At 40.3% G+C, this 26439-nt stretch overlaps 1 pseudogene; it reads left to right on the forward strand.

The window, feature by feature from the left end:
• The first annotated feature begins 10958 nt into the window (after positions 1-10958).
• On the forward strand, positions 10959-15943 carry LOC115859533 (polyadenylate-binding protein 4 pseudogene; annotated as a pseudogene).
• The last annotated feature ends 10496 nt before the right edge of the window (positions 15944-26439 follow it).

The raw sequence follows: 26439 nt of genomic DNA on the forward strand, positions 1-26439 counted from the left end.
CGGGGCTGCCTCCCACCAGATATCTACCTCATGTTTGGTAGTGTATATACGTCCATGCCTCTCTCCCACCCCGTCACAGCCTACCCCTCTCCCTCCCCATCTCCTCAAGTCCACCCTCTAGTAGGTCTGTGTCTTTATTCCTGTCTTACCCCTAGGTTCTTCATGACATTTTTTTCTTCAATTCCATATATGTGTTAGCATACGGTATTTGTCTTTCTCTTTCTGACTTACTTCACTCTGTATGACAGACTCTAGGTCTATCCACCTCATTACAAATAGCTCAATTTCGTTTCTTTTTATGGCTGAGTAATATTCCATTGTATATATGTGCCACATCTTCTTTATCCATTCATCCAATGATGGACACTTAGGTTGTTTCCATCTCTGGGCTATTGTAAATAGAGCTGCAATGAACATTCTGTTACATGACGCTCTTTCAATTATGGTTTTCTCAGGATATATGCCCAGGAGTGGGATTGCTGGGTCATACGGTAGTTCTATTTGTAGTTTTTTAAGGAACCTCCATACTGTTCTCCATAGTGGGTGTAACAATTTACATTCCCACCAACGGTGCAAGAGGGTTCCCTTTTCTCCACACCCTTTCCAGCATTTATTGTTTCTAGATTTTTTGATGATGGCCATTCTGACTGGTGTGAGATGATATCTCATTGTAGTTTCGATTTGCATTTCTCTAATGATTAATGATGTTGAGCATTGTTTCATGTGTTTGTTGGCAGTCTGCATATCTTCTTTGGAGAAATGTCTGTTTAGGTCTTCTGCCCATTTTTGGATTGAGTTGTTTGTTTTCTTGTTATTGGGCTGCATGAGCTGCTTGTAAATTTTGGAGATTAATCCTTTGTCAGTTGCTTCATTTGCAAATATTTTCTCCCATTCTGAGGGCTGTCCTTTCATCCTGTCTATGGTTTCCTTTGCTGTGCAAAAGCTTTGAAGTTTCATTAGGTCCCATTTATTTATTTTGTTTTTATTTGTTTTTATTTGTTTTTATTTCCATTTCTCTAAGAGGTGGGTCAGAAAGGATCTTGCTGTGATTTATGTCATAGAGTGTTCTGCCTATGTTTTCCTCTAAGGGTTTGATAGTTTCTGGCCTTACATTTAGGTCTTTAATCCATTTTGAGCTTATTTTTGTGTATGGTGTTAGGGAGTGTTTTAATCTCATACTTTTACATGTAGCTGTCCAGTTTTCCCAGCACCACTTATTGAAGAGGCTGTCCTTTCTCCACTGTACATTCCTGCCTCCTTTATCAAAGATAAGGTGACCATATGTGCGTGGGTTTATCTCTGGGCTTTCTATGCTGTTCCATTGATCTATATTTCTGTTTTTGTGCCAGTACCATACTGTCTTGATTACTGTAGCTTTGTAGTATAGTCTGAAGTCAGGGAGCCTGATTCCTCCAGCTCCGTTTTTCGTTCTCAAGATTGCTTTGGCTATTCCGGGTCTTTTGTGTTTCCATACAAGTTGTGAAATTTTTTGTTCTAATTCTGTGAAAAATGCCAGTGGTAGTTTGATAGGGATTGCATTGAATCTGTAGATTGCTTTGGGTAGTAGAGTCATTTTCACAATGTTGATTCTTCCAATCCAAGAACATGGTATATCTGTCGATCTGTTTGTATCATCTTTAATTTCTTTCATCAGTGTCTTATAGTTTTCTGCATACAGGTCTTTTGTCTCCATAGGTAGGTTTATTCCTAGGTATTTTATTCTTTTTGTTGCAGTGGTGAATGGAATGTTTCCTTAATTTCTCTTTCTGATTTTTCATTGTTAGTGTATAAGAATGCAAGAGATTTCTATGCATTAATTTTGTATTCTGCTACTTTACCAAATTCATTGATTAGTTCTAGTAGTTTTCTCGTAGCATCTTTAGGATTCTTTAAGAATAGTATCATGTCATCTGCAAACAGTGATAGTTTTGCTTCTTCTTTTTCAATTTGGATTCCTTTCATTTCTTTTTCTTCTCAGATTGCTGTGGCTAAAACTTCCAAAACTATTTTGAATAATAGTGGTGAGAGTGGGCAAGCTTGTCTTGTTCCTGATCTTAGTGGAAATGGTGTCAGTTTTTCACCACTGAGGACGATGTTGACTGTGGGTTTCTCATATATGGCCTTTGTTATGTGGACATAAGTTCCTTCTATGCCTAATTTCTGGAGAGTTTTAATCATATATGGGTGTTGAATTTTGTCAAAAGCTTTTTCTGCATCTATTGAGATGATCATATGGTTTTTCTCCTTCAATTTGTTAATATGGTGCATCACATTGATTGATTTGTGTATATTGAAGAATCCTTGCATTCCTGGGATAAACCCCACTTGATCATGGTGTATGATCCTTTTAATGTGCCGTTGGATTCTGTTTACTAGTATTTTGTTGAGGATTTTTGCATCTATGTTCATCGGTGATATTGGCCTGTAGTTTTCTTTTTTTGTGACATCTTTGTCTGGTTTTGGTATCAGGGTGATGGTGGCCTCGTAGAATGAGTTTGGGAGTGTTCCTCCCTCTGCTATATTTTGGAAGAGTTTGAGAAGGATAGGTGTTAACTCTTCTTTAAAGGTTTGATAGAATTCACCTGTGAAGCCATCTGGTCCTGGGCTTTTGTTTGTTGGAAGATTTTTACTCACAGACTCTATTTCAGTTCTTGTGAATGGTCTGTTTATATTTTCTATTTCTTCTTAGTTCAGTCTCAAAAGGTAGTGCTCTACTAAAAATTTGTCCATTTCTTCCAGGTTGTCCATTTTATTGGCATATAGTTGCTTGTAGTAATCTCTCATGATCCTTTGTATTTCTGCAGTGTTAGTTGTTACTTCCCCTTTTTCGTTTCTAATTGTATTGATTTGAGTCTTCTCCCTTTTTTCTTGGATGAGTCTGGCTAATGGTTTATCAGTTTTGTTTATCCTATCAAAGAACCAGTTTTTACTTTTATTGATCTTTGCTATTGTTTCCTTCATTTCTTTTTCATTTATTTCTGATCTGATCTTTATGAATCCTTCCTTCTGCTAACTTTGCGGTGTTTTTGTTCTTCTTTCTCTAATTGCTTTAGGTGTAAGGTTAGGTTGTTTATTTGAGATGTTTCTTGTTTCTTGAGTTAGGATTGTATTGCTATAAACTTCCCTGTTAGAACTGCTTTTGCTGCATCCCATAGATTTCGCGTTGTCGTGTTTTCATTGCCATTTGTTTCTACATAATTTTTGATTTCCTCTTTGATATCTTCAGTGATCTCTTGGTTATTAAGTAGTTTATTGTTTAGCATCCATGTGTTTGTATTTTTTACAGATTTTTTCCTGTAGTTGATATCTAGTCTCATAGCATTGTGGTCAGAAAAGATACTTAATATGATTTCAATTTTCTTAAATTTACCAAGGCTTGATTTGTGACCCAAGATATGATGTATCCTGGAGAATGTTCCATGAGCACTTGAGAAGACAGTGTATTCTGTTGTTTTTGGATGGAATGTCCTATAAATATCAATGAAGTCCATCTTCTTTAAGGTATCATTTAAAGCTTGTGTTTCCTTATTAATTTTCATTTTGGATGATCTGTCCATTGGTCAAAGTGGGGTGTTAAAGTCCCCTACTATGATTGTGTTACTGTTGATTTCCCCTTTTATGGTTGTTAGCATTTGCTTTATGTATTGAGTTGCTCCTGTGTTGGGTGTATAAATATTTACAATTGTAGTATCTTCTTCTTGGATTGATTCCTTGATCGTTATGTAGTGTCCTTCTTTGTCTCTTGTAATATTCTTTCTTTTAAAGTCTATTTTGTCTGATATGAGAATTGCTACTCCAGCTTTTTTTTGATTTCCATTTTCAAGGAGTATCTTTTTCTATCCCCTCATTTTCAGTCTGTATGTGTCCCTAGGTCTGAAGTGAGTGTCTTGTAGAGAGCATATATACGGGTCTTGTTTTTGTATCCATTCAGTCAATGTCTTTTGGTTGGGGCAGTTAATCCATTAACATTTAAGGTAATTATCGATATGTATGTTCCTATTACCATTTTCTTAATTGTTTTGGGTTTGTCATTATAGGTCTTTACCTTCTCTTGTGTTTCCTGCCTAGAGAAGTTCCTTTAGCAGTTGTTGTAAAGCTGGTTGTAGAGCTGGTTTGGTGGTGCTGAATTCTCTTAGCTTTTGCTTGTCTGTAAAGGTTTTAATTTCTCTGTTGAATCTGAATGAGATCCTTGCTGGGTAGAATAATCTTGGTTGTAGGTTTTTCCCTTTCATCACTTAAATATTTCCTGCCACTCCCTTCCGGCTTGCAGAGTTTCTGCTGAAAGATCAGCTGTTAACCTTATGGGGATTCCCTTGTGTGTTATTTGTTGTTTTTCCCTTGCTGCTTTTAATATCTTTTCTTTGTGTTTAATGTGTGATAGTTTGATTAATATGTGTCTTGGCATGTTTCTCCTTGGATTTATCCTGTATGGAACTCTCTGTGCTTCCTGGACTTGATTAACTATTTCCTTTCCCATATTAGGGAAGTTTTCAACTATAATCCCTTCAAATATTTTCTTAGTCCCTTTCTTTCTCTCTTCTTCTTCTGGGACCCCTATAATTCAAATGTTGGTGTGTTCAATGTTGTCCCAGAGGTCTCTGAGACTGTCCTAAAATCTTTTCATTCTTTTTTGTTTATTCTGCCCTGCAGGAGTTCTTTCCACTATTTTATCTTCCAGGTCACTTACGTTCTTCCACCTCAGTTATTCTGCTATTGATTCCTTCTAGAGAATTTTTAATTTCACTTATTGTGTTGTTCATCATTGTTTTTTTGTTCTTTAGTTCTTCTAGGTCCTTGTTAAATGTTTTTTGTATTTTCTCCATTCTCTTTCCAAGATTTTGGATCATCTTTACTATCATTATTCTGTATTTTTTTCAGGTAGACTGCCTATTTCCTCTTCGTTAGGTCTGGTGGGTTTTTACCTTGCTCTTTCAATCTGTTGTGTGTTTCTCTGTCTTCTCATTTTGCTTAACTTACTGTGTTTTGGGGTCTCCATTTTGCAGGCTGCAGGTTCATAGTTCCCATTGTTTTTGGTGTCTGCCTCCAGTGCATAAGGTTGGTTCAATGGGTTGTGTAGGCTTCCTGGTGGAGGAGACTTGTGCCTGTATTCTGGTGGATGAGGATGGATCTTGTCTTTCTGGTGGGCACATCCGCATCTGGTGGTGTGTTTTGGGGTGTCTGTGACCTTATTATGATTTTAGGCAGTCTCTCTGCTAATGTGTGGGGTTGTGTTCCTGTGTTGCTAGTTGTTTGGCATACGGTGTCCATCACTGTAGCTTGCTGGTCGTTGAGTGGAGCTGCGTTTTGGCGTTGAGATGGAGATCTCTGAGAGATTTTCGCCATTTGATATTACGTGGATCTGGAAGTTCTCTGGTGGACCAATGTCCTGAACTCAGCTCTCCCACCTCAGAGGCACAGGCCTGACGCCCGGTCAGAGCACCAAGACCCTGTCATCCACATGGCTTAGAATAAAAGGGAGAAAAAAAGAAAGAAAGAAAGAAAAAGTAAAATAAAGTTATTAAAATTAAAAGTAATTATTTAAAGTAAAAAAGTTTTAAAAGTAATAATAAAAAAAAAGAAAGAAAGAAAGAAGAGAGCAACCAGGGCTTCCCTGGTGGCACAGTGGTTGAGAGTCCACCTGCCAATGCAGGGGACATGGGTTCGTGTCCCGGTCCGGGAAGATCCCACATGCTGCGGACCGGCTGGGCCCGTGAGCCATGGCCGCTGAGCCTGCGCGTCCGGAGCCTGTGCTCCGCAACAGGAGAGTCCACAACAGTGAGAGGCCTGCGTAACGGAAAAAAAAAAAAGAGCGAGCAACCAAACCAAAAAGCAAATCCACCAATGATAACAAGTGCTAAAAACTATACAAAAAAAGGACAGACAGACCCCTAGGACAAGTGGCAAAAGCAAAGCTATACAGAAAAAATCACACACAGAAGCATACACATGCACACTCACAAAAGAGAAAAAGGAAAAAAAATATATATCGTTGCTTCCAAAGTCCGCCTCCTCTATTTGGGATGATTCAGGTATTCCACAGATGCAGGTACATCAAGGTGACTGTGGAGATTTAATCCGCTGCTCCTGAGGCTGCTGGGAGAGATTTCCCTTTCTCTTCTTTGTTCACACAGCTCCCGGGGGCTCAGCTTTGGATTTGGCCCCGCCTCTGCGTGTAGGTCGCCGGAGGGCGTCTGTTCTTCGCTCAGACAGGACTGGGTTAAGGGAGCAGCTGATTCGGCAGCTCTGGCTCACTCAGGCCGGGTAGGGGTGGGGGGGGGGGAGGGGCACGGAGGGCGGGGCCGGCGTGACGTTGCACCAGCCTGAGGCGCGCAGTGCGTTCTCCCGGGTGAGTGGTCCCTGGATCCCGGGACCCTGGCGGTGGCGGGCTGCACAGGCTCCCGGGAGTGGGTGTGGATAGTGACCTGTGCTTGCACACAGGCTTCTTGGTGGTGGCAGCAGCAGCCTTAGCGTCTCATGCCCGTCTCTGGGGTCCCTGCTGATAGCCGCGGTTCGCGCCCGTCTGTGGAGCTCCTTTAAGCGGCGGTCTTAATCCCCTCTCCTCGCGCACCAGGAAACAAAGAGGGAAGAAAAAGTCTCTTGCCTCTTCGGCAGCTCCAGACTTTTCCCCGGACTCCCTCCCGGCTAGCTGTGGTGCAGTAGCCCCTTTCAGGCTGTGTTCACGCCGCCAACCCCAGTCCTCTCCGTGAGCTCCGACCGAAGCCCGAGCCTCAGCTCCCAGCCCCGCCGGCCCCGGCAGGTGAGCAGACAAGGCTCTCGGCCTGGTGAGTGCTGGTCGGCCCTGATGCTCTGTGTGGGAGTCTCTCCGCTTTGCCCTCCACACCCCTGTGGCTGCGCTCTCCTCCGTGGCTCCGAAGCTTCCCCCCTCTGCCAGCCGCAGTCTCCGCCCGCGAAGGAGCTTCTAGTGTGTGGAAACTTTTCCTCCTTCACAGCTCCCTCCCTCTGGTGCAGGTCCCGTCCCCATTCTTTTGTCTCTGTTTTTTCTTTTTTCTTTTGCCCTACCCTGGTACATGGGTATTTTCTTGCCTTTTGGGAGGTCTGAGGTCTTCTGCCAGCGTTCAGTAGGTGTTCTGTAGGAGTTATTCCACATGAAGATGTATTTCTGATATATTTGTTGGGAGGAAGGTGATCACGTCTTACTCTTCCACCATCTTGAAGCTCCCCAACTTGACCATTTAGAGTTGCTGTGAGGCTTACAGGAATTAGTGAATATAAAGCATTTGAAACAATCCAGGAACATAGTAATAAATATTAATTATTAATAGTATACAAATCACCTGGGAGCTTGTTAGAAGTGTTGATTCTGGGGCCCTTTACCAGGGATCCAGATTCATTAAGTCAGGTAGGGACCAGGAAACTGTGTTTTTTAACAAATACTCCCAGGTGTCTGATGAAGTTGGTTTGAAGACTATAGTGTGAAACACTTGGTGTAAAGGAACACCATGCTTCCATGTGTAGGAAATTTGCTCTAATTAGATGAGAATGAAGTTAGAAGGTTGGGGGAGGCAATTAATCACAGAATATTATAAACCAATTCTAATATCCTGTGATTAAGAAACGGAAGCTATTTTAGATATACAGTACACTCCTCTCCTCCCACCCCAGCCGTTCCCCTTTATAGGTAGGGAAACTGAGGTCCAGTGGCAGAACCAGAGTCACACAGCTGTTAGCAGCAGACTTGAACTACAATCATTGTCTCTCAACTCCAAACCTCATGCTCTTTCCACTCCATAGGACTGATTCAGAGTAAGGTCAATGTCACAGGAGTCCTACTTTCTTCTGTCGGATCCAGAAAATAGTTAAGCCGATTCTAAACTGGGCTAGAATATTAAATCCGAATAGCCTATGTGGAAATAAAAGAAGATGAACCAAATGAGAACAGGCAAGGGGTACACATTCAGAGCTTACTGTAGCAAGGCAGTCAGCCACCATGACTTTGTGTTTTGGCAGAGATTCAAAGGTAGACAGAGGAGTGATAAACCTTTATAGTGGAAAAGGGAAGGCTTCAGGTATGCCTTGATTGGAGGCTGTTAGCATGGGGAAGTGGTAGGAGGGTTAGGAAGACTAACTAGAAGGGGAGTATCCTATATGATTGCTTAGAGATGTCTCTGGCTGGCCTTAAGTTGGAGATGGAGACAAAACTTAAAGGAGCTGTCAATCATTAACCAACTCCTGGCCATGCTGGGCCAATTGTTACAGGGGCTATTGTTTGGCTCCTTAGAGAACTTTGTTTCTTAGAGATAGTGGTCCATGTACTTTCTCCATTCCCTCAGAACCCACGTTTTCTCTCGTGAACTACAACTTCTGATTTACATATTTTGGGAATTTAGGGAAGGGTGTTGCTTTTGTTATTCACAGTGCGATATATATTGTAAATGGGTAGGCAAAGATTAAATGACAAAAATCTAGCCATTCTGAGAAGGTTCAGCCTCTGAGAACCGCTGCTTGCTATTCTCATGAGAACAGCTTTTCTTTGAACTATTATTACTTTATTATTAATTATGCATTTTAAAAATACCTACATGGGATAAAGAACTACTGCAATAGGGGTTGTGAGAGTATAAATATGTATGCCCATCAGTGGGCATATGCATGCGAAACACCTAGATAAAAATGGTGATGAGTGGATTGCCCTAAGTTTTAAGTAAATTGGAAATTATGAAAAATTGTTCCAATGAAAAGAAGTCTATCTGAAAGAAACATCCTCTGAAACAAAGAAATGGTTAATTATATAGAAAAAGCTCATCTCCTCTAATTTTTATCAAAAGATGATGTATTCCCTAGGCCTCAGGGAAGTGCAAAACAAAACCACACTGAAATACCACCCACTAAGATGGCTAAAATAAAAAAGAGATAATAAGTGTTGGAGACAATGTAGAGAGATTGGAACCTTCATATACTGTTTGTGGGAATGTAAAATGGTACCACTACTTTGGAAAACAGTTTAGCATTTCCTCAGAAGGTTAAACATAGAGTTATTATCTGACCCAGAAATTCCACTCTTGATATATACTCAAGAGAAATGAAAACATAATGCATATAATAACTTGCATATGAATATTCATAGAAGCATTATTTGTAATAAACAAAAAGTGGAAATAACCCAATGCCCATCAACAGATGAACAGACAAAATATGGTATATTCATATGGTATGTTATGTAATTCAGGCATGAAAAGGGATGAAGTACGATTGCTACGACATGGATGAACCTTGAAAACATTATCCTAAGTGAAAGAAGTCATTTACTGGAGACCACATATCGTTGATTCCATTGATATAAAATGTCCAGAACAGGCAAATCTATAGAGACAGAGAGTATGATTTCTGTCTGGTAAATTTAAGCAGGTGAAAGACCTGTACACTGAAAACTGTAAGACATTGAGGAAAGAAATGAAAGAAGACAAAGATAAATCTCTTGGATTGGAAGAATTAATATTAAAATGTCCATACTACCCAAAGCAATATACAGATGCAATACCATTCCTATCAAAATACCAATGGCATTTTTCACACAACTAGAACAAATAATCTTAAAATTTGTATGGAACTACAAAAAAAACCCTGAATAGCCAAAGCAGTCTTAAGAAAGAACAAAGCTGGAGGCATCATCCTTCCTAATTTCAAACTATACAACCAAGCTATAGTAATCAAAATTATATGGTACTGACACAAAAACAGACAGATAGATCTATGGAACAGAAGAGAGAGCCCAAAAATGAACCCACACTTATATGGTCAATTAATCTACAACAAAGGAGGCAAAAATATACAATAGGAAAAAGTTTCTTCAATAAATTGTGTTGAGAAAACTGGACAGTTATGTGCAAAAGCCACTATTTTACACAATGTACAAAAATAAAATGGATTAAAGACTTGAATATAAGACCTGAAGACATAAAACTCCTAGAAGAAATCATAGGCATTCAGCTCTTTGACATTGATCTTAGTAATTTTTTTTTTGTATCTGTTTTTCCAGGCAAGGGCAAAAAACCCAAAAATAAACAAATAGACTACATGAAAGTAAAAAGCTTTTGCACAGTGAAGGAAATCCACAACAAAATGAAAAGGTAACGTAATGAATGGGAGAAGATACTTGCAGATCATATATCTAATATGTGGCTAATATCCAGAATATATAAAACACTCATACAGTTTAATATCAAAAAACACACAATCCAATTAAAAATGGACAGGGGATCTGAACATTTTTCCAAACAAGACATACAGATGGACAACTGGCCCATGAAAAAAATCTCAGCATCACTAATCATCAGGGAAATGCAAGTCAAAGCCACAGCAAAATACAGGCCTACCTTGTTTTATTGTACGTTGGTTTATTGAGCTTCACAGATATTTTATTTTGTACAAATTGAAGGTTTGTGGCAACACTCTGTTATCATACAATGGTTAGCATTTTTTAGCAATAAAGTATTTTAAAATTAAGGTATGTACATTGTTTTTCAGATATGATGCTATTACACACTTAATACACTAAAATATGGTGTAAACATAATTTTTATATGTACTGGGAAACCAAAAAAAATCTGTCAACTCATTTTACTGCCATATTTGCTTTATTGCAGTGGTCTGAAACAAAACTTGCAATGTCTCCAAGGTATGCTTGTTTCACCTTACATCTGTCAGAATGGCTATTATCAAAAATGCAAAAAATAACAAGTGTTGGTGAGGATATTGGGGAAAAAGGAACTCTCATTCACTGTTGGTGGGAATGTAAGTTGATGCAGCCATTATGGAAAACAATATGGAAGTTCCCCCCTAATTAAAAATAGTGCTACCGTATGATCCATCAATTCCACTTCTGGATATTTACCTGAAGATGAAAACACTAATTGGAAAAGATATATGTACCCTTATGTTCATTGCAGCATTATTTTCAATAGCCAAGATATAGAAGCAACTGAAGTATCCACTGCTGGATGAATGGTAAAAAAAAGATGTGGTGTATATATATATATCTATCTCACAATGCAGTGTCACTCAGCCATTAAAAAAAAAAGAAATCATGCTATTTGCAACAACATGGGATGGATCTAGAGGATATTATGCTAAATGAAATGTCAGACAGAAAGACAAATACTGTATGAATTCATTCCTATGTGGAATCTAAAAAACAGAACAGATGAGCAAACAAAACAGAAACAGATGCATAGATACAGAGAACAAGCTGGTTGTGGCCAGAGAAGAGGGGTTTGGAGGATGAACAAAATAGGTGAAGGAGACTAAAAGCCACAAACTTTCAGTTATTAAATGAATAAGTCATGAGGATATGATATACAAAATAGTTCATATGGTCAATAATATTTGAATAACCTTAAATGGTGACAGGTGGTACCTAGACTTATCTTGGTGATCACCTCATACTGTATATAAATGCTGAATCACTATCTTGAACATCTGAAACTAATATAACATTGTATTTCAATTACTGTATACGTCATTAAAAATAAATGCTCCAGTGGAGATCCACCAAGCTGGCAGAGTAGAAAGACCCTGAGCTCCCCTCCCTTCACGGGCACACCAAAATTACAACTATCTACAGAACACCCATCGATGAAAAAGACCAGAATCTACCAGAAAAGATCATCTACAGTTAAACATATAAAGAAGGAACCACAACAAGATGGGTAGAATGGGCAGAGTCATGGTATAGTCACGTCCCATACCCTGGGGTAGGTGACCCACAAATGGGAGAATAATTATAATTGCAGAGGTTCTCCCCAAGGAGTGAGGAGGGGTCTGAGCCCCACATCAGTCCCCAGAATGTTTGGCTTTGAAGGCCAGCGGGGCTTATTGTGAGAGTACCACAGGATTGAGGGAAATAGGGACTCCACTCTTAAAGGGCATACCCAAAATTTCACATGCTCCAGGACCCAGGGCAGAAGCAGTAATTTGACAGGAGCCTGGGTCAGACCTACCTGCCGATCTTGGAGAGGCAAAAGCCAACTGGAGCATACCTTGGGGACATAGACACTGGTGCAGCCACTTTTGGAAACTCCTTCTACCACGTGGACACTGGTGCTGGCAGGTGCCATTTTGGAGTCCTCCCTCTAGCTTATTAGCCTCAGGACCAGCCCCAGCCTGACACAACAGCATGTAGGTACAAACACAGGGACTCCTCAAGCCAAGCAACTAACTGGGTGTGGACACAGACACACCCACCAGCAGAGAGGCTGCCTTAAGACCTCCTGAGCCCAGGCCACCCCTGGATATGGCTCTGCTCACCAGAGGACCTGGGACCCAGCTCCACATACCAGTGCATAGGCATGAGACCCAGGACCCCAGACGCCTGCAGCCAGAGACTCAGACCCAGCGCCATCCACCAGTTGGCAGGTACCAGCCCCAGAACCCCTGGCCCTGCCCAGCATCAAGTCTGCTTTAACCTTGGGACCAACCTCACCACCAGTGGACAGACAAAAGCTTCGGGACACCCCAGACCACTCAGCCAGGTGTGTCAGGAATCAACCAACAGAACTGAAGGATACAGTAACTGAAATGACAAATACACTAGAAGGAATCAGCTGTAGACTAAATGATACAGAGGAATGGATTAGTGAGGTAGAAGACAGAGTAGTAGAAATCACTGATGTTGAACAGAAAAAAGAAAAAAAGAATAAAAAGAAATGAGGACAGTGTAAGAGATCTCTGGGACAACACCAAGTGTATGACAATTCACATTATAGGAGTCCCAGAAGAAGAGAGAGAGAGAAAGGGGCTGAGAATATATTTGAAGACATAATAACTGAAAACTCCCCTAACCTGGGAAAGGAAACAGACATCTAGACACTTAGAGAAGAGTTAACAACTATTCTTCTCAAACTATTACAAAAAATTCCAGAAGAAAAAATACTTCCGAACTCATTCTATGAGGCCAGCATCACCCTGATACCAAAATCAGATGAAGATATCACACAAAAAGAAAATTACAGGTCAATAATACTGATGAACATAGATGCAAAAATCCTCAACAAAATATTAGCAAACCAAATCCAACAATACATTAAAAAGGTCATACAGGGCCTCCCTGGTGGCGCAGTGGTTGAGAGTCCGCCTGCCGATGCAGGGGACACGGGTTCGTGTCCCGATCCGGGAAGATCCCACATGCCGCGGAGCGGCTGGGCCCGTGAGCCATGGCCGCTGGGCCTGCGCGTCCGGAGCCTGTGCTCCGCAACGGGAGAGGCCACAACAGTGAGAGGCCCGCGTACCGCAAAAAAAAAAAAAAAAAAAGTCATACTCATGATCAAGTGGGATTTATCCCAAGGATGCAAGTATGGTTCAATATCTGCAAATCTATCTATGTGATATATCATATTAACAAATTGAAGAATAAAAACCACATTGTCATCTCAATAATGCAGAAAAAGCTTTTGATAAAATTCAACATACATTTATGATAAAAATCTCTCCAGAAAGTGGTATACAGGGAACATACCTTAACATAATAAAGGCCATATATGATAAACTCACAGCTAACATCATACTCAATGGTGAAAAGCTGAAAGCATTTCTTCTAAGATCAGGAACAAGACAAGTGTGTCCACTCTCACCACTTTTATTCAACATAGTTTTGGAAGTCCTAGCCACAGCAATCAGACAGGGAAAAGGAAAAAAGGAATCCAAATTGGAAAGAACGAAGTAAAGCTGTTACTGCTTGCAGATGTCATGATACTATACACAGAAAATCCTAAATCAGTGGGAAAGTAATTCTCTTTGGCCATCCACAGAAGAAAGGGGAATGGCAGGCTGATTTAAAGCTGACATTTGAACAGCTGAAACAGGAAAGAAGTAGTTGCTATCAGGGGCTGAATCTCTACATTAAGAACTTGGGTGATACCATTGATGATGAGAAGTTAAGAGTTTCCTCCTTTTTTTTTTCCACATCTTTATTGGAGTATAATGGCTTTGCAATGTCTTGTTAGTTTCTGCTATACAACAAAGTGAATCAGCTATACTTATACATATGTCCCCATATCCCTTCCCTCTTGAGCCTCCCTCCCACCTTCCCTATCCCACCCCTCTAGGTCATCACAGAGCATTGAGTTGATCTCCCTGTGCTATGCAGCAGCTTCCCACTAGCTAGCTATTTTACATTTGGTAGTGTATATATGTCAATGCTACTCTCACACTTCGTCCCAGCCTCCCCTTCCCCCTCCGTGTCCTCAAGTCCGTTCCCTACGTCTGCATCTTTATTCCTGCCCTGCCACTAGGTTCATCAGAACCATTTTTTTTGGATTCCATATATGTGCATTAGCATATGGTATTTGTTTTTCTCTTTCTGACTTACTTCACTCCATATGAAAGACTCTAGGTTCATCCACCTCACTACAAATAATTCAATTTCTTTCCTTTTTATGGCTGAGTAATATTCCATTGTATATATGTGCCACATCTTCTTTATCCATTCATCTGTTAATGGACATTTAGGTTGCTTCCATGTCCTGGCTATTGTAAATAGTGCTGCAGTGAACATTATAGTACATGCATCTTTTTTTTTAAATTGTTATCATTTTTAAAAAATTAATTAATTTTTGGGGTCTGTGTTGGGTCTTTATTGCTGTGCACGGGCTTTCTCTAGTTGCAGAGAGCAGGGGCTACTCTTCGTTGCGGGGGGTGGGATTCTCATTGCAGTGGCTTTTGTTGAGGAGCACGGGTTCTAGGCATGCAGGCTCAGTAGTTGTGGCTCACGAGCTCTAGAGCGCAGGCTCAGTAGTTGTGGTGCACGGGCTTAGTTGCTCCATGGCATGTGGGATCTTCCCGGACCAGGGCTTGAACCCATGTCCCCTGCATTGGCAGGTGGATTCTTAACCACCGTGCCACCAGGGAAGCCCCATGTATCTTTTTGAATTATGGTTTTCTCAGGGTATATGCCCACCAGTGCTAAGGTGATGCTGGAGGATGGGAGAAGCAAAGGTTTGGCTTTGTCTGCTCCTCATCCCCTGAAGAGGCAACCAAAGCAGTCACTGAATGGATGCATCATGGGCTCCAAGTCACTGTATGTCACCCTGGCCCAGAGAAAGGAAGAGAAAAAGGCTCACCTGACCAACCAGTATATGCAGCAGGTGGCTGTGATGAGAGCTCTCCCTGCCAATACCATCTTAAATCAGTTCCAGCATGCAGCTGGGAGCTACTTTGTGCCAGCAGTTCCACAGGCTCAGGGAGGACCTCCATATTACACACCTAACCAGTTAGCACAGCTGAGGCCTAATCCACGCTGGCAGCAACATGGGAGACCTCAAGGCTTCCAAGGAATGCCAAGTGCTATACGCCAGTCTGGGCCTCGTCCAGCTCTTCGCCATCTGGCTCCAACTGGTAATGCTCTGGCCTCTCGCGGCCTCTCTACAACCGCTCAGAGAGTCAGGTCTGAGTGCCCGGACTGCTTGGCTATGGACTTTGGTGGGGCTGGTGCTGCCCAGCAAGGGCTGACTGACAGCTGTGAGTCTGTGAGTTCCCACAGCTGTGCAGAACTTAGCGCCTTGTGCTGCTGTTGCTGCGGCTGCTCCTTGGGCCGTTGCACCTTACGAATACGCCTCCAGTGTCCGCAGCCCTCACCCTGCCATCCAGCCCCTGCAGGCACCCCAGCCTGTGGTCCATGTGCAGGGGCAGGAGCCGCTGACTGCCTCTATGCTGACCGCAGCGCTCCCCTCCCCCCCGCCCCCCCCCCAAGGAACAGAAGCAGATGCTGGGTGAACGTTTGTTCCCGCTCATCTAGACCATGCACTCAAACCTGGCTGGGAAGATTATGGGAATGCTGCTGAGGACTGACAGCTCTACGCTGCTGCACATGCTGGAGTCCCCCGAGTCTCTCTGCTCCAAGGTAGATAAAGATGTGACAGTCCTACAGGCTCATCATGCCAAGAAAGAAGCTGCCCAGAAGGTGGGCGCTGTTGCTGCTGCTATCTCTTAGACAAGGACAAACCGATTCAAAAGCCAAATAACCCCTCATGGAATTCAGCTCAAGGTTTGAAGACTTCCTAGCTTGTCCTATGGACCTCAACACCAAGAACGACAAATTGAAAATATTATAGGTCACTTCATATCAAAAGGTCAATTATGAAATGCCTAGACATTTTCAATGAAAAGAATATATACTCTGGGTTCTGATATGGCCCAGACAGTGTTAACTTTTTTTTTCTATTGTGGATTTTGATTTTTTTCCCCCAGAAATTGGTTTTATTTGATGTACCCAAGTCTTAAGTTTCTGAATAAAGAAAAAAATTTCCATTTAAAAAAAAAAGTGGTGCTGGGAAAACGGGACAGCTACATTTAAAAGAATGAAATTAGAACACTCTATAACACCATATGCAAAGATAAACTCAAAATGGATTAAAAACCTAAATGTAAGAACAGAAACCATAAACTACTAGAAGAAAACATAGGCAGAACACTCTTTAACATAAATTGCGGCAATATTTTTTTGGACCTATCTCCTAAGGCAAAGGAAACAAAAGCAAAAAATAAACAAATGGGACCTAATTAAACTTAAAAGCTTTTTACAGCAAAGGAAACCATTGACAAAACAAAAAGACAACCTACTGAATGAAAGGAAATATTTTCAAATGATATAACTAATAAGGGGTTAATTTCCAAAACATATAAACAACTCATATAACTCAGTATCAATAAAATAAACAAAGTGGTTAAAAAATGGGCAGAAGACTTGAATAGACATTTTTCCAAAGAAGACATACAGATGGCCAACTGGCACATAAAGAGATGCTCAACATCATTAATCATCAGAGAAATGAACATCAAAACCACAATGAGATATCACCTCATACCTGTCAGAATGCCTATCATCAAAAAGAACACAAATAACAAATGTTAGTGAGGATGTGGAGAAAAGGGAACCTCTGAACACTATTGGTGTGTATGTAAATTGGTGCAGCCACAGTGGAAAATAGTATGGAGGTTCTTAAAAAAACTAAAAACAGAACTACCATATGATCCAGCAATTCCACTCCTGGGTACATATCCAAAGTGGTTACCAGTGGGGAGAGGGAAGGGTGGAGGGGAAAGATAGGGCTAGAGGATTAGGAGGTACAAACTATTATATATAAAATAAGTTACAAGGGTATATTTTATAACACAGGGAATATAGCCAACTATAAATAATTATAGTAAAGTATAATCTTTAAAAATGGTGAGCTCAAAACTGGAAATTTATATAGTATTATAAGTCAATTATACCTCAATAAAAAATAACAAACAAAAATGCTCCAGTGAGCACTTAATAAACCAGTTAATGATAGGGAAAGACAAAACCATGATTAAGAACTATTTGATTAGTTTGTACCTTGATAAATATTAATTGACTATAGAGATGCTCTAAAAGTAAAAAAGCTTGTACTCAAATGAACATTTTTTATAATTTAAATGAGATGATTTTCATCTGTAATTCTACCAAATATTCTTTCCTTAGTAGACCAGTGTTGAGATTAGTTGATTGAAAACTCACGTATAGAATACTCCATGAGCGTTTGTCTTTTAACCAAATCTGAGGACAATACAATTTTCTTCTGATTAGTTCTGTGGGCAATTGATCAGTCAACACCAAAACAATTCTCTCATGTAAACCAATTGATCTTTTAGTATTTTAAAAGTCCATAAATTTTATAATTCAGCTCATATCTGCCCATTTGAATTCACCACAGAGGCAAGGCCTCTTGGTGATAATAGAATGAATTGATTTAGGAAAAAAAAATAAGATCCAAGAATTATATACTTTTACTTCAAGTAACTCTAAGCACTTTAATTTTTTTATGTTTTAAAATTTATTTATTTATTTGGCTGCATTGGGTCTTTGTTGCTGTGCGTGGGCTTGCTTTAGTTGTGGCGAGCGGGGGCTACTCTTCGTTGCAGTGTGCGGGCTTCTCGTTGAAGTGGCTTCTCTTGTTATGGAGCACGGGCTCTAGGCACGCGGGCTTCAGTAGTTGCGGCACACAGGCTTCAGTAGTTGTGGTGCGCAGGCTCAGTAGTTGTAGCTCACAGGCTCAGTAGTTGTGGCACATGGGCTTAGTTGCTCTGCGGCATGTGGGATCTTCCTGGAGCAGGGCTTGAACCCGTGTCCCCTGCATTGGCAGACGGATTGTTAACCACTGCGCCACCAGGGAAGTCCCCAAGTAACTCTAAGCACTTTAAACAAGAAGGTTAATCTTTAATGAGCCAATATATTAAGGCCTCTATAGTCCTTACTGAATAACCATAATAGGATAACTAAAATTTTTTTCTTTCAAAAACAACCCAAGTTAGCTACCATTTGGAATGCAGATTAAATTAGCTTTATAAAAGCTTAAATTCCTTAAATCACATTCTAATATAGATACTAAAAATCAGCAGCCAGTAGAGAGAAAGCTGGATACACTAACCTGTGGCTATTTTTGCATAATACTTTTTCCTTCACATTATTATCCCATAATTGGGATATGTAAATGTGATGTTTTAATTAACAGATATTTAAACTAGTAGACAGCATTATTAAATAATGAGCATGTTTCTTTCCCTGGAGTTTATTCATAAAGTGCAACACCACTAGATAGGTTGATGAAGTAAAATAAAAGGCACAGAAAGCTCCTTTGGGTTTATAACGTTGTAGTAAATTTTTGTGTGGGTTAGCTTTTGTTCAAAAAAAGAACATAATTTCTGTATTTTTCCTCAACTGTTAATCCTGGATTCTGAGTTCAAATCCTGTCTCTGTTTCTTACTCTGTTACCGTGAGCAAGTTATTTTTACTTTACTTCCTTCCGTTTTCCTTCTGTATATTGGAGGTAATAAAATATATTATAGGGCTTCCCTGGTGGCGCAGTGGTTGAGAGTCCGCCTGCCGATGCAGGGGATACGGGTTCGTGCCCTGGTCCGGGAAGATCCCACATGCCGCGGAGCGGCTGGGCCCGTGAGCCATGGCCACTGAGCCTGCGCGTCCGGAGCCTGTGCTCCGCAACGGGAGAGGCCGAAACAGTGAGAGGCCCGCGTACCGAAAAAAAAAAAAAAGTATATTATATGTTTGATATGGTTGATATGATGATTGGACTACCTAATTCACAAATAGCATGTTAGAATAGTAACTGGTATGTAATGAGTGTTCAATAAATTTTAGTTACGATTATTTTATATCAATCCATTATTTGAGTTGTTGATCAAGATCTTATGCAATTGCTAAAACTAAAATTTTCAGCCTCCTATTGTGGTGACTTACATCATGTCAAAAAATATCCATGCCAATTTCACCACTACTCTCCCAGCTCTCCCAAAAATGGTTGCACTTAGCTTTCATTGTGCAGAAATCGCTTTCCAATGAGGAGGTGAAGGCTACTGGGCAAGTACATGAACATGGGATTTGCTGAGGAATTTATGTGAAATGATCAAAGAGCTCTTCTGTATTGTTTCCATTTGACACATCAACTCCTCTACTACTAATTCCTCACACATAGGAGGCTGGTACTTCGTACTCACACATTGGTGCTTGTTGCTATACTGATATGGCAGACACTCTTGGTACCTGCCCAGTTCCCATTCCTTCCCTCATTCCTTGCTCATAGAGCCCAATTCTGTTCAGAGAATGGGAGGCCATGTGCTTCCGGGGAAGTTAAGGCCCACCCCAGATCGCAGGGGTGAATCTTAATTAGTCTTTCAATCATGGTATTTCTGTTCCTTTACCAGTGACTGATTTAGGAATACGTGTGTGACACAATCCAGCCAGTGATATGTGAGGGGAAATCTGCTAAGGGGATACTGGGAAGATTTTTCCCTCATTTAAAAAAGAGCACAAAGAAAGAATACCCTCTCCTCTAAGGACATTGTTATGCACGGATGGGAATCCTGCAAAAGCTGCAACCTTCTTAGGAGCCTGAGAAGAGCTAAGAGGGCAGCAGAAGGATGACATTGGTAACATTGTTGAGCCTCTGAATCAATCAGCCCACCCTGGAACTGACAGTCTTGGGCTTTGTTGTTACATGAGAGAACACACCTCCCTTATTCTTTAAGCCAATTCTTAGACTTTAATATGCATTCCAACCACCTGGAGGTCTTGTTAAGTACAGGTTCTGATTTTGTTACCCAGAGAGCATGCTTTTTTAGGAAACCCCTGAGTGACACTGATGATGCTGGCCCATAAATCTCAGTTGCAGTAACAAAGATTTAAGCCAATACACAGCTGGACATTCTGCTACTTTCTGAAAACTTAGGGTGTCGGAAAGGTAGGGTACTTTTGGTTGTGGAAGTAATTTGAAACTGAATATGAGAAAAGAGACAAAAAAGAAAGCAGACTTTGTTTCTGTGTCTGGATCTATGAACTCTGAGAAACCAGACTTGTTCTAGTGGCTAAATCAGCAGAAGACTATTGAGAAAGAGAAGAAGCAGGCAGAGAGATGCACAAACAAGATACAGGGAGAAAATACAACCTGGGGGCTGAAATTTTCTGGTTTCCAGTTCCATTCCTTCCTGAAGCCCAGCTGCATTTCTACCCTTAGAAAAACCTTTTTGCTTAAAGTATGTCAAGTTGATTTCTGTAACTTGCCATCAAATAATCCTATTTGTTAACCAATAGGATTATGTGACTATGTTTTTGGTTTTTGAATTGGAAGCTTTCCTTGACAGCAGGTAGCATTTGCTTTTACATCCCCCACAGCATGGAGTATATGCTCTAGGACTTTACCTTCATATATATACATTTAGATATATTAATATTTGTATGTATATAAATATATATGTTTATACACATTATATATGTGTGCACATATAAATATAAAGTCCTAGAGTCTACATATAAATGTATTTATATACACGTTATATATATTCATTTATCTATTTATTCCCCACCACCAAAAATAGTATTTGATACCTAGGAATAAACCTTCCTAAGGAGACAAAAGACCTGTATGCAGAAAACTATAAGACACTGATGAAAGAAATTAAAGATGATATAAAAAGATGGAGAGATATTCCATGTTTTGGGGTTGGAAGAATCAACATTGTGAAGATGACTATACTACCCAAAGCAATCTACAGATTCAATGCAATCTCTATCAAACTACCAATGGCATTTTTCACAGAACTAGAACAAAAAATTTCACAATTTGTATGGAAATGCAAAAGACCCCAAATAGCCAAAGCAATCTTGAGAAAGAAAAACAGAGCTGGAGGAGTCAGGCTCCCAGACTTCAGACTATACTACAAAGCTACAGTAATCAAGACAGTATGGTACTGGCACAAAAACAGAAATATAGATCGATGGAACAGGTAGAAAGCCCAGAGATAAACCCACACACATATGGTCACATTATTTGTGATAAAGGAGGCAAGAATATACAATGGAGAAAAGACAGCCTCTTCAATAAGTGGTGCTGGGAAAACTGGACAGCTACATGTAAAAGAATGAAATTATAACACTCCCTAACACCATACACAAAAATAAGCTCAAAATGGATTAAAGACCTAAATGTAAGGCCAGACACTATCAAACTCTTAGAGGAAAACTTAGGCAGAACACTCTATGACATAAATCACAGCAAGATCCTTTTTGATCCACCTCCTAGAGAAATGGAAATAAAAATAAACAAATGGGACCTAATGAAACTTCAAAGCTTTTACAGCAAAGGAAAACATAAATAAGACAAAAAGACAACCCTCAGAATAGGCGAAAATATTTGCAAATGAAGCAACTGACAAAGAATTAATCTCCAAAATTTACAAGCAGTTCATACAGCTCAATATCAAAAAACTATCAACCCAATCCAAAAATGGGCAGAAGACCTAAATAGACATTTCTCCAAAGAAGATATGCAGATTGCCAACAAACACATGAAAGGATGCTCAACATCACTAATCATTAGAGAAATGCAAATCAAAACTACAGTGAGGTATCACCTCACACCAGTCAGAATGGCCATCATAAAAAATTCTACAAACAGTAAATACTGGAAAGGGTGTGGAGAAAAGGGAACCCTCTTGCACTGTTGGTGGGAATGTAAATTGATACAGCCACTATGGAGAAAACTTTGGAGGTTCCTTAAAAAAATAAAAATAGAACTACCGTATGACCCAGCAATCCCACTCCTGGGCATATATCCTGAGAAAACCATAATTGAAAAAGAGTCATGTACCACAATGTTCATTGCAGCTCTACTTCCAAAAGCCAGGACATGGAAGCTAAGTGTCCATTGACAGATGAATGGATAAAGAAGATGTGGCACATATATACAATGGAATATTACTCATCCATAAAAAGAAACGAGGGGCTTCCCTGGTGGTGCAGTGGTTGAGAGTCCGCCCGCCGATGCAGGGGACACGGGTTCGTGCGCCGGTCCAGAAGATCCCACATGCCGCGGAGCGGCTGGACCCATGAGCCATGGCCACTGAGCCTGCGCGTCCGGAGCCTGTGCTCTGCAGTGGGAGAGGCCACAACAGTGAGAGGCCCACATACCGCAAAAAAAAAAAAAAAAAGAAATGAAACTGACTTATTTGTAGTGAGGTGGATGGACCTAGAGTCTGACATACAGAATGAAGTAAGTCAGAAAGAGAAAAACAAATACCATATGCTAACACATATATATGGAACCAAAAAAAAAAAAAAGTCTGAAAAACCTAGGGGCAGGACAGGAATAAAGATGCAGATGTAGAGAATGGACCTGAGGACATGGGGAGGGGAAGGGTAAGCTGGGACAAACTGAGAGAGTGGCATGGACATATATACACTACCAAATGTAAAATAGATAGCTAGTGGGAAGCAGCCGCATGGCACAGGGAGATCAGCTCGGTGCTTTGTGACCACCTAGAGGGGTGGGATAGGGAGGATGGGAGGGAGACACAAGAGGGAGGAGAAATGGGGATATATGTATATGTATATCTGATTCACTTTGTTTTAAAGCAGTAACTAACACACCATTGTAAAGCAATTATACTCCAATAAAGATGTTTAAAAAAAGACAAAAAAATGGTATTTGATAGATAACAGATGGTCAAAAAATTCTGACTTAGTGAATTAAATGATGGACACACACACTAGAAACTTACAGGAAATATATATATATAGTCCAACCAATTCTTTTTCCATGGAAGTCTCCCTCATATACTTTGCTTTCACCAAATCTGTTAATACTGAGCTCCCTGTGCATATGGCTATGGTAATGAAGTAAGATGTATGTTCCTGTTAAAGTTCTAAATTTTATCTAATGTTTGTTTATCAGAAGTGTTGTTCACCAGCCAAATGAAGTGGTGCTACAATATGTCACCTGTTTTTATACCTCTTTTATCCAGATATAATTCACATACTACAAAATTCACCCAATTAAAATGTACAGTTGTTTTTACTATATTCACTGAGTTGTGCAACCATCACCACAGTCAATATTGGAATATTTTCATCACACCAAAAAGAAACCCCATACTCTTTTTTTTTTTTTTTTTTTTTTTTTTTTTGCGGTACGCGGGCCTCTCACTGCTGTGGCCTTTCCCGTTGCAGAGCACAGGCTCCAGACGTGCAGGCCGCTCCGCGGCATGTGGGATCCTCCCGGACCGGGGCACGAACCCGTGTCCCCTGCATTGGCAGGCGGACTCTCAACCACTGTGCCACCAGGGAAGCCCCCCCATACTCTTTAATAGTTGTCTATGGCTGGAGACCTGGGGAGAAACGAGGAGTGACTGCTAAACAGTGTTTTCTAAATTAATTAACTAACTTTACTTAATTCATTCATTAGTTCTATTAGTGTTTTGTGGAGTTTGGTAGCATGTTGTTTATTCTCCACATGTTTGTATTTTGTCCATTTTTCTTCTTGTAGTTGATTTAGATTTATACTATTGTGGTCAGAAAAGATGCTGGATATGATTTCAATCTTCCTAAATTTATTGAGGCTTGCTTTGTGACCCATCATGTGATCTATCCTGGAGAATGTTCCATGTGCATTTGAAAAGAATGTGCATTCTGCTGTTTTTGGATGAAATGTTCTCTATAAATCTATTATTTTCATCTGGTCCAATACGTCATTTAAGGCCAGTGTTTCCATATTGATTTTCTTTCTTGATGATATATTTGTTTCAGTAAGTGGGGTATTAAGGTCCCCTAATACTATTGTATTACTGTCAATTTCTCCCTTTACATCTGTTAATATTTGCTTATATATTTAGGTGCTCCTATATTGGGCACATAAATATATACAAGCGTTATATCCTTGCATTGAATTGATCCCTTTGTCATTATATAATGGCCTTCTTTGTCTCTTGTTACAGTCTTTGTTTTGAAGTCTATTTTGTCCTGTATAAGTACTGCTATCTCAGCTTTCTTTTCATTTCCATTTTCATGGAATATATCTTCTTTCATCCTTTCATTTTCAGTCTCTGTATGTTTTTAGATCTGAAGTGAGTCTCTTGTAGGCAGCATTTAGATGATTCTTGTTTTTATCCATTCAGCCACCCTTGACTTTTGATTGGAGAATTTAGTCCATTTACACTTAATTATTGATAGGTGTGTACTTATTGCTATTTTGTTAATTGTTTTCAAGTTGTTTTTGCAGTTATTCTCTGTTCCTTTCTTCTTCTCTCACTCTCTTCTTTTGTGATCTGATGATTTTCTTTAGTATTATGTTTGGATTCCTTTATTGTTATTTTTCATACACCTATTAAAGGTTTTAGTTTGTGATTACCATGAGGTTCATGTGTAACAACTTATGCATGTCTATTTCATTTGATGGTCACTTAAGTTCAAACTCATTCTAAAAACACATTTTTACTCCCTCACTAACTTTCATGTTTTTGATATCATATTTTACATCTTTTTGTGTATGCCTTAACTAATTTTTGTAGTTTTTTTAGTTTATTTTACTACTTTGTCTTTTAACCTCCATGATAGCTTTGTAAGTGGCTGATCAACTACCTTTATTATATGTTTGCTTTTATCAGTGAGATTTTTCCTTTAATGTGTTTTCTTATTTCTAGTTATGGCCTTTTCTTTTCCTCTTAAAGAACTCCCTTTAACATTTCTCATAAGGCCAGGTTAGCAGTGATAAAGTCCTTTAGCTTTTGCTCATCTGGGAAGCTCTTTATCTCTCCTCAAATGTGAGTTATAACCCTACTGGGTAGAGTAATACTGGATGTAATTTTTTTACTTTCAGCACTTTGATATGTCATGCCACTCCTTTCTGGTCTATAAAGTTTCTGCTGAAAAATCAACTGATAATCTTATGAGGGTTCTGTTGTATGTAACTGGTTGTTTTCGTCTTGCTGCCTTTTTTGTTTTTTGTTTTCTTTGCAGTATGCGGGCCTCTCACCGCTGTGGCCTCTCCCGTTGCGGAGCACAGGCTCCGGACGCGCAGGCTCAGCGGCCATGGCTCACGGGCCCAGCTGCTCTGCGGCATGTGGGATCTTCCCAGACTGGGGCACGAATCCGTGTCCCCTGCATCAGCAGGTGGACTCTCAACCACTGCGCCACCAGGGAAGCCCTCGTCTTGCTGCCTTTAAGATTCGCTCTTTATCTTTAACTTTTGACATTTTAATTATAATGTGTCTTTGTATGGGTCTCTTTGAGCTCATCTTGTTTGGGACTCTGTGCTTCCTAGACTTGGATGTCTGTTTTCTTTGCCAGGTTAGAATAGTTTTCAGCCATTATTTCTTCAAATACATTTTCTGTCTCTTTCTCTCTCTCTCCTCCTTCTGGGACCCCTATAATGCAAATATTATTCCGCTTGATGTTGTCCAAAAGATCCCTTGTATTATCCTCATTTTGTTAAATTCTTTTTTTTTTTTTTTGTCTTCCAATTGGGTGATTTCCACTATCTTGTCTTCCAGATCACTGAGCTGTTCTTCTGCATCACCTAATCTTCTGTTGATTCCATCTAGTGTATTTTTCATTTCAATTCTTGTATTCTTCAGCTCTGATTGGTTCTTTTTATATTTTCTGTGTCTTTTTTGAAGTTCTCACTATGTTTATCCATTCCTCTCTTCATTTTGCCCAAATTCTTTGTGCTTGTTTCTGTGTATTAGGTAGATCAGTTACAGATCCTGATCTTGAAGGAGTGGCCTTATGTAGAAGGTTTCCTGTGGGGCTCAGAAGAGTGATCTCTTCTGGTCACCAGAGCCAGGTGATCCATGGGTGTCCCCTGTGGGCTGCATGTACCTTCTTATTGTGATAGTAACACAGGAGCTGTAGGTACATTGGTGGAGGAGGCTGGCCCCAGTGTGACGGGCTGTAGGGCCCAGCTGTGTGCTGGTGGTCAGGTCTGAGATCCTGGGACAGGAACCACTTTGGGAGGGCGGTGCTGGTCCAGGCTGAAGCCACCTGTTGTATATGGTGGCTTGGGACCTGCCTTGGAGGGGCATCACCAAGGCAGCCACTTTTGGGGGTACCAGTTGAGGTGGGTAGTTTGCATGGGGTGGGTCTGCAGGGGAACACTGAGGTGGGGCGAGCAGTGCTAG

This window comes from Globicephala melas, chromosome 1 (assembly GCF_963455315.2).
Source record: "Globicephala melas chromosome 1, mGloMel1.2, whole genome shotgun sequence".
Classification (NCBI taxonomy): Eukaryota; Metazoa; Chordata; class Mammalia; order Artiodactyla; family Delphinidae; genus Globicephala; species Globicephala melas.